At 37.6% G+C, this 13,393-nt stretch overlaps 1 protein-coding gene across 35 annotated transcripts in view; it reads right to left on the bottom strand.

The window, feature by feature from the left end:
• Positions 1 to 13,393, bottom strand: part of TENM3 (teneurin transmembrane protein 3) — a 2,220,601-nt gene that overhangs the window by 1,463,875 nt on the left and 743,333 nt on the right. The window lies entirely within an intron of this gene.

Here is a 13,393-nt window from a genome sequence, read left to right as displayed (position 1 = left end):
CTTAATTTCAGAAATATGCTTAATAGGCTCTATATTTCAGGGTATATTACTGCAACAACCTCCTCTTAGTCTCCTCATTTTCCTCGCTACTGGTCCTTTGAGTGCAGTGTGTCTAAAATCAGGTTCTTTGTGTGCTACTCAAACCACATCACTCCCATCCTCAGATTATTCTATTAGCTTTACCTTCCGGAATCAATACCAAACTTGGAATTAAAATAAAGCCATATGTTTATTTATAGTCACTCTGTGGTATTCATTGTAATAATATCTGTGGATCTCACAATCATCAGTGGCTTTATCCTCAAATCCCTGTATCAAGTAAAAAAATATCATCCCATTGTACAGCTGGGGAATGGAGGCAAATAGAAATTAAGTGACTTTCCTAAGGTCAGATAGGAAGTCTCTGACATAGCTAGGAATTTAGCTCCTATTTCCTGAATCCCAGTCCGATGCCTTAACTACACAACCAAACTTCCTGTCCTTCCCTTCAAGGCTTTGGACAAGTCAGCCTCTCAGCATGTTAGGTCTAATTTCTTAAAATCCCCCCTTACCCTTCATCCTAACATGGAATCCCACCTCATTTTTTCCTTCTCTTACTCTCACCTCCTTCTATGAGGTCTCCAATATTTGCAACTCCCTCTCTATGCTAATTGTGTCAAGCACATATTGAACATTTTCAAAACATCTGCTCAAAGCTCACAAACGGTAATCCATATCAATAAGACATCTGTCAACCTCTTGCCCCTGCTCTGAGATGTGCACTAATACAGAACTTTTCTCTGGGCTTCCCAGTGCATAGTTGAAGAATTAGCTATTTGGACCATAAGCTTCCTAAGACTGGGACCATATGTCATCTTCTCTGTGTTCTGCAGTTAGTGCCTTAAATAAAATAATCATTTTAACTCTGCAGTTCATTCCACACACTCCAAATTGTTATTTCCTCACTTAAAACCCTTTGCTTAATTTATGAGTGACACTGACCAATTAAAGAAGTCTCACCTAACACTCCTTGACCAGAAAAAATATTGGCATAAGATGGCGCAGGAAAGAGAAAGACTGAGAGGCAAAGCAGGTCTGAAGCCACCTGATACACCACCAGCATGGAGACAGTCAAAGCTTGTGCCAACGTCTTTGGTACCGGACTCAAGGGATGCCCCATGGCAGGAATTGGAATCAACAGTACGGGCTATTGCTGATCTCGATGCAGTACCAGGGAGTGATTAGATGAATCTGCTCCATTCCACATGCCAGAAGTAGTATGGTGCCAGTTAGTACTCTTCCTAATTAGTCTTATGGACCTCTCCCTCACCACACCAGAGGAGGGAGAATAACTCTTGAAGAGACAGCAGGGTCCAAACGTGGAGCAGCATTACTTGTTGGTTGTGAAGGCAACCACCGATCAGAGAAGGCTGAAGTTGGCCTCATGGTAAGTGTCTCACCATCTGAGTCCTCTTTTTTGAGCACTTTTTGAGCACCGTTTGTGCAGGAAATGGCCCAACTTGATTATCATGCACATTGTGTAAAGAGTTGTCACTTTGGATGGGCTATCACCAGCAGGAGAGTGAATTTGTGTGGGGGGGTGGAGGGTGAGAAAACCTGGATTTGTGCTGGAAATGGCCCAACCTGATGCTCACTTTAGATAAGCTATTACCAGCAGGACAGTGGGGTGGGAGGAGGTATTGTTTCATATTCTCTGTGTGTATATAAAGTCTGCTGCAGTTTCCACGGTATGCATCCGATGAAGTGAGCTGTAGCTCACGAAAGCTCATGCTCAAATAAATTGGTTAGTCTCTAAGGTGCCACGAGTACTCCTTTTCTTTTTGCAAATACAGACTAACACGGCTGTTACTCTGAAACATTTCTTAATGTGTTCTTCACTGAGATACAATTAGCTCCTTGAGACTCCAAGCTACAGAGAAAGAGGGTGTAATTGCGGAGACATGTACAGAATGCCTCGAAGAGCCAAAATAACTGTAAGATAACTAACCATTCTCTCTTTGAGACTCTGAATATGCGGATCCCTCTCATGGTGTTCAGCTAGCTGTTTGGTACTTTGGGTGGTGGGAGATCATCTGAATAAAGACTACAGAACTGCACATGGCACTCTGACATCTGATTTAAATGCTGTCACCAGTGAAAAATGGTTAGCAAATGTATGAATCAAGCACTCTGAAGTCACTCTGCAGATCTGTACTGTCAGGTCTGTACTAAAATATGTTGCCAAGGAAGCTTGTGCCCTGATCGAGTAGGCTCTAATGTGAGCCAGGGAATCTAATTTATTGACATTAATTGCTGTTCTGATAATTGCAATCAACTATCCACTTTGACAGCCTTTGAGATGAAACTGATTTGCCTTTGGCAGTGCTACCAACTGAAACAAAGAGTCTCAGAGATCTGCAAAAAGGTCTTGTTCTGTGTAAAATAGTGCTCTTTTCACATTCACAGTATGAAATTTTGAGTCTCCAGCAGATGAACATGGCCTCAGGAAAAACACAGATAAGTGGATGTATTGATTGACATGGAAGATGAAGACAAACCACTTTTGGAATAAATCTGAGGTGAGGTCTCATCATCACCCTGTCTGTAATAAAGACAACATATGGAGAATTTGACAAAGGCTTATATCTCAATTTACTCTATATGAGAAAGTCATTGTCACAAAAAATGCAGTTTTCATTGATAAATGATGGAATGAGCAAGATGACAATGGCTCAAATGGTGGGTCCATTAAAGGACCAATTTCAAATCCATGAAGTATCTTCCTTACTAGTGGGAAGATGTGAAACAATCCTTTCAAAAACCAAGTGATAGTTCAACAGGAGAAAAAAATTGAGGTCCCTTGAACTGGTGGATGGCAAGTGAATAAACCTCCATATTGATGCAAAAATGATATTAATAAATTATAACATATGAATAAGCTATTACAAACTTGTTTGCACCTTTACTGAATATTAACATGAAACTACAAGTACATATAGTCAGGATGAATGGAGACTATAATACCTGTGCATGTTTTTAGTTAGTTTCATAATAAAATGTTCAAACTAGGCTAAGGAATTGAAGTAGGCTTCTGCTCTCTGTCATCCAGAAACTGTCAGGAGGATAACACTTCCTTAGCCATAAAACTGTTCATTATACCCAATTGTGTTTACACAAAGTCTAAAATGCATCTTCTCTAACGTTACCTTATATTAACTTTATATATTATTTTATATACTATTTTTCATATATTCTGAAAAATTGAAGTAAACTTGATTGTAGAGATTGGTTCGTTATACAGAATATTTAATAGGAGTTTTTAACTGCATACTGTAACTGGTAAACACCAGTTGGTATAAAAGCCAATTCAAACGAAACAAAGTCTATCAAGATGAGGACACCTCTCCTTATATACGATACCAGTTCGGTATAGATATAACCTTTATCTCAAGAAAGCACACATTTAAAGAAAAATGTTCTAAGACAGACATTGTTGTGTAAAAGAAGGTGAGGATATACTTTAGGCAGGATACTCCTAAAGGAATGTAGAGATGTGTTATCAAAATGATAAATCTAGGTTGCAAAGTGGGCTGCCACCACTTGCGGTTGTAAGAAAAACCTCTAAGTAAACCCACACCGAGAGTTCTAGAAATATCCGTATTGAAATGAATTTATTTGATAATAATCTACATCTTCATTCTGGAAACTTTAGGCAAACATGTATAGATAGGATTGTTTTGTAGAAAATCTTTTATTTCTGAAATGTCAAAATGGCAAGCCCTTGTAAGAAGTATACTTGAAAATATTTTGTCTAAACGCAAAGTTTATAGTGTAATTTCCTAATGTTATTGGTATGTAAAGAGAAAATGCTTTATGTACCAACATGGATTTTAAAAACTTGCAAAACTGATTACTAATGTAAGAAGCCATTCAAATATAGAATATTTATATTAATTGGCAATTACTTAGCAAACAAGATTTGAACGACCCCTCACCCAACTCAGAAGACAAAAAGAACCATCTCTTCAAAAAGTATTATGAAGAATCAAAACATCTTTAATAACTATTTAAGCTAAAAACTATTTTGAGAACAAAACATTTATATAAAGAATATATGTTTGGACAGAATTTCATTGCCAGTTAAACCCTCATGAAATTGAAGAACTCTCTCAGAAAATGGACTGAGTAAAAAGAAAATTAAAACCCTGAATTTAAAGATTTTCTGAAAATCTCTCTATAAAGACAAAAGCAAAATAACGGTCAAGAAAGAATTTAAAAAACTAATGAAAATATGCATTGATAGACTCATTCAGGAGCTGAATGTGTCACTAAAACCAACCGCTGAAGGCATAGGGCCAATAAAAGGAAGACAGCAGCCAATTTTGGGAACTAACAAATGGTGGAGAAAGAAGGCATACATTAGGCTGGATGACCATGAAGTCAGAAAGGATGCACTATGGAACTGGAACTCTTTTCTACTTGAGAACAAAAGACTGGATTTTTTTTTTTTTGGTTATATGTGGTTGCAGAAAGGCCCACTTGTGGAACTTCCCACTCTAGAAGAAACATGATTCAGGACGGAATCTAAATCCTTTGTCATCCATTCATGTGAGGGCGAAGTCTTCCTGCTCAGATGATCTGCCAACATCTTCGCCTGGAAGATGCAAGGCTCTCTGATTGGATTTAGAATTCACCACTCCCATAACAGAATGGCATCTTGGCTTAGGGGGGCTTGATCTTGTGTCTCCCTATCTGTTTATATAGTTCAGCACTATTGAACTGTCAGTTAGGACTTGCACTGTCATCCTCTTCAGAACTAGCAGCAATGACTTCTAGGCTAGTTGTATTGCCATGAGTTTTAGGACATTTATGTGGTTTCTGGTGTCTGACTGAATCCAAATCCTGTGCATGAGACTGACCTAGGTGTGCCCCCCTCAAACCATTTCTGGAGACAGAGGTGACCAGTGTCTTGGTAGTGTTGGAGATTCCATTTGCGATCCCTGCCAGATAGTGGTCAGATCCATCCACTATTGAAGGGATGACAGAATCCAGTTCAGTATTCTTACCCATAGGTTCATGTAGTGAATATTCAACAGATACACTGATCTGAGACATGACTGTGGTGGTCTGAGATACAGGCTGGTTAAGGGTGTTATGTAGGTGCCCATACAAAGGAGCACAAAGGAGTCTGAGACACACTTGCTAACGGCCAAGAGCAGGTCTACAGTTCTGCTATCAGTTGAGAAAAGGTTTAAAATCTCCCTTGAGGGAGGGAGGGAAGGCTTTTGCTCCCTTAGTCCAAGACTGCTCCTGTGAACACAGTGGATTAAGACAGAACTAAGTTAGACTTGAGGTTGAGGTTGATTTTCAGCCCCAAAAGCAGAAAGTGATGGACTATCTAATAAACTATCCTAACAACCGTAGGGACACTGCAAGATGTTCTGATTCTCTGCCGTGGGATGGTCGTTGACTTTATGGAAGAATTGCAAACTATCAGTGTGTGGACTGGGAGTTTGGAGATTTGGATTTTATAACCAGTTCTGTATGGCACTCTGTATGACCATGCATGGGCAACTCTCTTCATGTCTCTAATTCAGCATCATCTATAGAATGGGGATAATACCTCCTACTTACAATAGAGGAGTAATTTGAGGCGTCAAACTAATGCTTATGAAGAGCCTTAGATGACACTATGGAGCCTTAGATGACACTACCACTACTGGTTTAGTGCCCAGATTGTCTTTATTTTTGTGTATTATGCTCTGCCAAAGAGTCTGCTGAAGATCCTGTGCTGAAGAGGTTAACAGGGATGCTCCATACTGGGAATAATCCAGAGGTGAGGCTGTTTTAGTGAGATTTTTGGGTGTGTTTTTTAATATAAAATCACTTCTTTAAAGCCTTATGACGGAAGTTGGCTTTTAAAAGAGTCTTGAATAAGATATTGATCCAACCCTGAAATCCTTGCTCAGGTGAATCTGACTCTGATAAGAGTTGTGTTCATATAGAGGCTGCAGTCCTAGTAACTGAAAATGTGGATACAATGCAACATGCTGATTTTTTTTTTACAAAAAGATAAAAGGTCGTTTTAGACCCAAAAGTGGGTTTTATTGTATTTTTTAAAATTGATGTAACTGGGAAATATGACAACATCTCACAGACGCAAACGGTTTCTTGACTTTAAACTTTTGATGCCAGCAGATTTGGGAATTTAGAACATTTCTTTGCAGAGACACTCAAATACAACATTCTGTGCATGCACCATATCCAGAAAGTGAAAATGATCAATTTATTGGAATGCAATAATGAACGGAATGCAAATAATGTCAAAATAATAAATGGGCCCTGCCTATTAAAGATTATAAAATAATCTGAAACAATCTGGAACATGAACAGCTATAAGAAAAAATGTTCTCCAAATCTTTATTTTAGGATTATCATAGATTACCTTATCATATTTCACACCCCATTTATCCATGGTAAAATAACCTATTTCTTATTTAACCACCTTTGTTGTTATTTTGAAGGTAACATTTTAGATCTGTGATTAGAATTACAGTTTTTGATAGTTATTTTCACACTTTTTTCCCCATCACAAATACTTTATGGGCATACAGAGACTAAGCAATTTCTCAATAGCTCGTCTGCATAACTCTACTGGAGCTATTACAATTATAGCTAGCATTATTATTTGAGCTGGTATTATCACTGTTCCAGCTCATCTGCTACGTACTGGAAAAACTCCTGTGTTGCTCCATTAGCAAACACTGCATTAAAAAAGAGCAACTTTTCATCTTGGTGCTGTTTTCTCTGAGGAGCTTTTTAAAAAGCTTCTCAGAACAAAAGCAACACATAGCTCTGATATGTGCATTTATGTCGGTATCAAGACTTCTATATCACCTATTAATGGGAGCTAAGCCATTTGAATTCTGAAAGGAAAAGGGCTTGCAATTGATGTACAAAACAACAGTGAATGAAAAGCGGTGTTCATTAAAGAGAATACATTTCAATGAAGTTGTGTTTCCAACAGAATATTTTCATTTTTGTATCTCTAATTGTACAGGATTCTTCAATATGGACTCTGAAGAGTAAGTTTTGTTCTAAAGTGTGAAATGTTTCTTTTTTAATGCAGTGTTTTCTGTGCATATATTTCCTTTTATTTAGTGTTAACCAACACCCCTCAAAAACTTACTGTTATGGTCTCATATACAGAGGGGCTCAGTACATGCACATCTCATTGGTTCTGCAAGTGCTCAGAAACTCTGAAAGTCACGCCACAAAGCTTCAGTCTGAAATACAGGCTTATAATACTATTCTAATTGGAAAGTAAGGTCCAACTCTAATCACTAATATGAATTCTGAATACAGTTGACTAAAAGAATATCATTGCCATCACCCACCAAAAGCATATTACAACGCCTTCCTTCAAACCTGGCCCATGGTTGGCGGATGGGACAGTGCTTGCCCAAAGCACCAAAACTTGGGAGAAAAGATATTTGAGCACTTACTGTTACAGTGTTTGTCTGTTTTAGTCCATCATCTGCCACTGCGTTTGCTATGCTTCCAGGATGCCTCAAGACTTCATGCTTTAAGGCTACATCAAGACATCTTGACACAGACTGGAATTAGGATGCCTCAGGGCAGCCTTGAAGCAGAGCAAAGGCGGTCATGGATAAATGAATGAAACTAGATAGAAAAACTAATAGCAAATGAGTGGCTGGTTGCAAGGAGCAAGTGATTCTTAGTGGTATCAAAAGTAAAGCTTATGGTGATAAGGGTAGACAATGGACTTTCCTAGAGAAATATCTAGTCTTAGGCCAACCTTAGCTCTCCTATGCTGTAAATAATATTTTCTTTCCAAAGCATGTAGTTGACTTCAATCTATAAGTCAGTCTATTACTGAACACATTTTATATTATCCTTTTTATTATGCTTCCATCTCTCTTTCAGGCACTTTGATCTGCAACATCCCAAATACAGACTGTTATTAAAATTGCTACCATATCATCCCAAAACACACACCCAAAGTTAGGAAGATAAATTTATGTAGTGAACACATTTTAGATGGGTATTTGAATAATATCAGTTATATATCTCAAAGTGAATCAGGAAACATCCATATAAATACTCATTCCAATTAATCTGACAGTAAATGAACAAAAGTATCTAAATCAAATTAGACAGCACAGAAGAAATACTCATGGAATTAAGGGTAGCAATAATAAATGAATGGTTCACATGAGAGATATTCCAGATATTGTATTAATTAGGATTTATTACACCAGATGTGTTAGATAAATGAAAAACACTATCACAACAAAATGTGGCAAAAAATTCTTCCTGAATATTGGGACTAACGAGATAAACGAATGGATAAGCAGTTATTTCATTCAGCAAAATATCATTAGTACAAAGATAATAACTTGAATTGCCCCTTGGAAAACCTTTGTAAATATTAAGTTAAACTTATGCATGCAATATTGTTGTGGCTGTGTTGGTCCTAGAATATTAGACACACAAAGTGGGTGAGGTAATAACTTTTATTGAACCTATTTCTATGTATCTCAAAAGCTCGTCTCTCTCACCAAACAGAAGTTGGTCCAATAAAAGACATACCTCACCCAAGTTAAACTTAAATTTTTAAGCATAAAAAATTGAAGAAATTTTCAGTTAAGGTTTCCAAAATTAGTCCAGACTGTCTATCCTGTGCATGGCAAATTTAAAGTGAAAACCAGATGTTCCAGAGAAAGCCTCATTCACAATATCATCTGCAGTATCGGACCACTTATGTAACCATGCATCTTAGATTCCAGTTGAAAACCAGGCATAGCAAGCTAATGTTCAAAAGAAAGAAAGAATGCTTAACAAGAAAATATTTTGACTATGTGAAAAAATTAAGTTAGTGGTAATGATGATATATGTCCATTTAAGATATTCCAGGACAGGTTATTTCACTAAAAAAAGTCAATGTAGGTTCACTAAGTCTGAGAAACCATTTCCATCACAAATGGAGCAATCAATCAAAGAATGCTAATTAAGAAGGTACATGAACTAGTGTCATGGATCTACAGGACCTGTCCTATGCCCCAGCTTTTAAACATTCTCTTGGAGAAACCCCTTCACCATGCTAGATTGCCAAAGAGACTCATTCTTCCTTCAGTGTAGGCCATGCATCCTCACTGCCTCCTCGACTGAGCTACTGGGTTCCATCACTCCTGCCTGACAGTCTTCAGGGACTAATGCAGGCCAGCCAGTATTTACAGTGACATCCCAAACAGCATTTTAAAAACAGAAAAGGATTAATTAGTCGAATAGAACACAGCATTGGCAGTTCTTAGGTTACCATAGAGAAATAAAAGATTAAAACATAGTCCATTCTGGTCAAGCCACAATTCACTAGCCAAGCTGTAGCGAACCCCATTTGCAGGCTGACTCTCGGACTTCCTTCCTTAGTCAGTTCCCAGGTGACAGTCCAAGCTTCTTCCAGAGCCCACACTTATCCCCCCACCTCACACCTCCCAGTCCTTTGTTCTTGAGCTGGTGTGGGGGTGGGGGGTTGTCTCTGCTCAGCTCACTTGCTGAGGGGCAGGGAAATCCTCCTCCCTCTGGATAATTCATTGCTAGGTGTCCATGTCCTGGTGATTGGTTTCCCATTGTCTTCTCAGATTTTTCCACTGACAGGCCAACCTTGGCCAGACTTTTTAATGATCCATTCATCAGCTAGGCCACACACACACACACACACATACACACAAAGTTTCTTTGTCTGCCCTGAGAATCAGCAATCATTCTCCCCCCCCCCACCCCACACACACACGCTGGGTAGCAATGCCAAGTATAGGAGGAAACTGAGACACAAACACAGGACTCAAAAATATTACAACAAATTCTCACTTGCTGACAACTAGTTATTCCAAATCTGTGTCGGTGTGGAAGTGCCAAACATAATTCTTATTTGTTAAGATTGTAAGCTCTTCTAGGCAGGGACTTGGTCTTCATATTTGTTTGCAAAGTACGTAGTGAACTGGTGGTACTATACAAATACATTTTTAATACTTAATAGATTTAGAATTTATTAAATAATTCATATTCAGACTGAAATATAGTATTTTACCCACGAGTATATGCAGAAAATTATGGACCAAACTGTTGTAGCAGTTGGAAAATTCTGCAAATAGTTCAGTTTATAGAAAAAGTATTTATTCATTGTAGATTATCGTCATATTTTGAAAAAGCATGAATCCAGAACAAAAAGAATACTTTGATCAATCACAAAATGTCTTAACTAATCTGTTCTAAATAAATGTTTATGCTAACTACAAATAGGATCCAACTAGAAACCAGGGCCTAAATAAAAAGGCAATAAAATCAAAAGCTTCATCACAAGACATCTGTAAAAGGCCTTCACAAAGGAGACACTTCACACACACTACAAACTCACCATTTTCTGAGAGAAACAGAACAAAAATATCTAAAGGGTAAAATACTGAAATGTAGCTAACAGTAGGAAATGCTAAAAAAGTATCAAGACTTTGGAAATGTATCGTTTCTGATCCAAAGCGCACTGAAATCAATAGGAGACCTTCCATTCACTTCAAAGGCCTTTGGATCAGGTCCTCAAGTGAAGAATATCCTGCAAATGAATAGAGAATCTACCATAAGTGTAACTAAATCAACATTACTGAATAAAACAAAATTGCTACCATAGATGGAAACAAAGAATCCTGTACTAGTAAAATACCATTACAATTCAGAGGCTAAATTCACTGCTCTCAATGGCGTTCTGCATTTTTAGTCCAGTGGCAAGTTGGGCCCACAGAATGTCCAAGATAGCAAAGTATTCTGCACCTCAGCAACTGTGCATACCAATCAACAGAAAAACACTCTTATCTCCTAGATGAATTCTGAAGTCTAACCAAAACTCCCCAGGTGGAAAAAATACAATTTCATTTTCTTTATTCCAAACTGTTTGAGTGTTAAATGCTTTTATGGTCTTAGGAGGTCTTATTAACTACCATAAAGGTGAAAGCAATTTAATGCACATATTTGTTAAGTTCATACTCGAAGTGAAATAGTCCCCTAAGACTGCAAAAGTAGTAACTATATCTATATGTAAAGAAATTCTTGTTTCAAAAGCCAGTTTATTTTTTGTCCTTAAAGAAGGGTCCTGCACTTGTGGAATAGTTTCTTTACTGACTAATCAGGAATTACAAGGGGATTGAAGTTAAAACAATTGACAGGAAGTCTTTGTGCGCTCATAAAATAAGAAGCATTACATTGTCAAGGTTCCAGAAACATTATTTTTACTTGCTATATAATGGTCTCGGAAACCTGAAGATTTAACAATAAAATTTATATTCAACTTTCCGCTCATGAGTCATGTAAAAACAGTAAAGATATCAAGTTCTAACTCCTGCTACTTCTTTTTCTCTAAGATAAAGCTCCCAAATGTGCGGGCGCACACACACACACACACACCCCGTCCCCCATAAAACAACAACCACCTAGACACTGATTTACAAATACATCTCTTTATAATCTTCACCCTATTAGAATTTTGTATTTTTGGTCTCTCTCTCTCAGCCTGTGTTCTCATTCCTTATTACAGTACTTTCAAGTCATTATTTGGAGAAATTCCTGTAGGCCAAAACTTGATCCCATTGCACTCAGTGGAAAATCTCCTATTGACTTCAGCAGCATTAAGTTTGGCAGTAAGTATAGCAAAGACAAGATAGCTTTTAAATGGAAACAACTTCCAATACAGAGAAAACCTTAACCAATGCAAAGGCTTAAAAAAATTAAATTAAAATTTGAAGATGCCCAAAGTACCAATAATGTGTAGCACTCTCAAAGGAAAATTATGCCAACCTGCATTCCATATCTTCAGATGTAACCTCTGATCAAGAAGCATTTAAGTAAATACTGTGCCAAAATAAATAACTTCTTCATTTTATTCTTTATTCACTCCTAACTGTGGTGACAGAACCTCCTGACTGCATGAGAGTTGTGTCATGTCCTTTCAATCTGGATTCCTTGGGTTAATTTAAGGAAAGAGCAACGAAAGAAAAAAAAACATATCAAGTCTCTGTGAGACAGCATAGTATGTATGAGGCTTATTCTGAAAAAGTAGTATTTTAAAAAGGGAGTGCCACTGCAGGCAAGCAAGGGAAACCCAGTTTCCTCTTAAAGGTACAGTATATAGAAAAGATCCTGACCATTATATACACCACAACCTGACACTAAGTAGTTAGCTAACACCACACACTTTATCCTGTCCATTGTGAACTTCATGGGATCCCTAAAATACTCCACTTACATAGCAACTGTACGGTAATCAAACAGATATTAGGCTTATCTTGCTCAGTATCATGGACCATTGTGAGTTTTCAAATGAGTTTGACCATTGTGAGTTTGAAGCAATTGTAAAATCAAGATAATGTTCAAATCTGCACTTATCTCTAGGTTCTTCAGGCAACCAAATGTCTTTTTTCCTTCACATTATCTATATAAGAAGATTCTAGGATTGTCACTCTGAAGCCTAGAATGTCTATTGAGCCAGCATGAAGAAACTGAAATGTCTACAAGCATGGATGAGAATGCTTTTTGATTAGAATATCATCCGGTTCAATCATCACTGGGATTTGCAGTCTGCCACCATCCAACTTTTAAGTTCTCAGCCATTTTTGGCTTTTTTACACACAACTTTACAAATTACACCCTGGCAACAATGTGTGTGTGTATATATCACATCATTTCCATTAATTTTACCATTGCCATCAAAAGGATACTTCTCTTTTTTTCTCACTGGCTAATGTGCATAAATTATTGTAATGGATGCTCAGTAACACAATTTCATTTGAAGAATTTTCTCTGTTTTTACTCCTACTCAAAGGTTTCCTTTTTTTGCCTTGTTTGTGGATTTCAAAAACTACTGTTAGGAAACCCTGTCTCCTCTCATCAACAGCATCCATACCTCTAAACTGCCGGACCTGAGCAACTGCCAGGGATGTTTGCTTTCGGCACAAAGAAAAATAAAAAGACTTGAATTTACAAAAAAAAAAAATTGAAACTAATTTCAAGATAACCAAAACCAGCTGGTGTTTAATAACATGCATGTGTGAAAGACAAAATCTGCTCACTGACAGGATTAAGAAGACAGGAGTTCTGTTTGTTCTCTAACATCCAAGGGCATCCAGAAAATTGTCACTTTTGAGCTTGTCATTAAAAGAAGGATCATTAATAAGCTGGTATGCCCAGCATGTTAACAGGAAAGTACAACACCGTTCCTCACCACATGAGAATGATTAGCCATAAAAATGTTAACACTGATGCTCCCTGCCTCAATCAAGATAAAGCAGGAGAAGAGGGAGCAGTGGCTGGCTGTCATCCACCTGCTGTAGGCTCCTTTAGCTCCACC

Source organism: Caretta caretta, chromosome 4 (assembly GCF_965140235.1).
Source record: "Caretta caretta isolate rCarCar2 chromosome 4, rCarCar1.hap1, whole genome shotgun sequence".
Lineage (NCBI taxonomy): Eukaryota > Metazoa > Chordata > Testudines > Cheloniidae > Caretta > Caretta caretta.
Note: the sequence above shows the minus strand (reverse complement) of the source record. Positions and strands in the feature narration are given on the sequence as shown.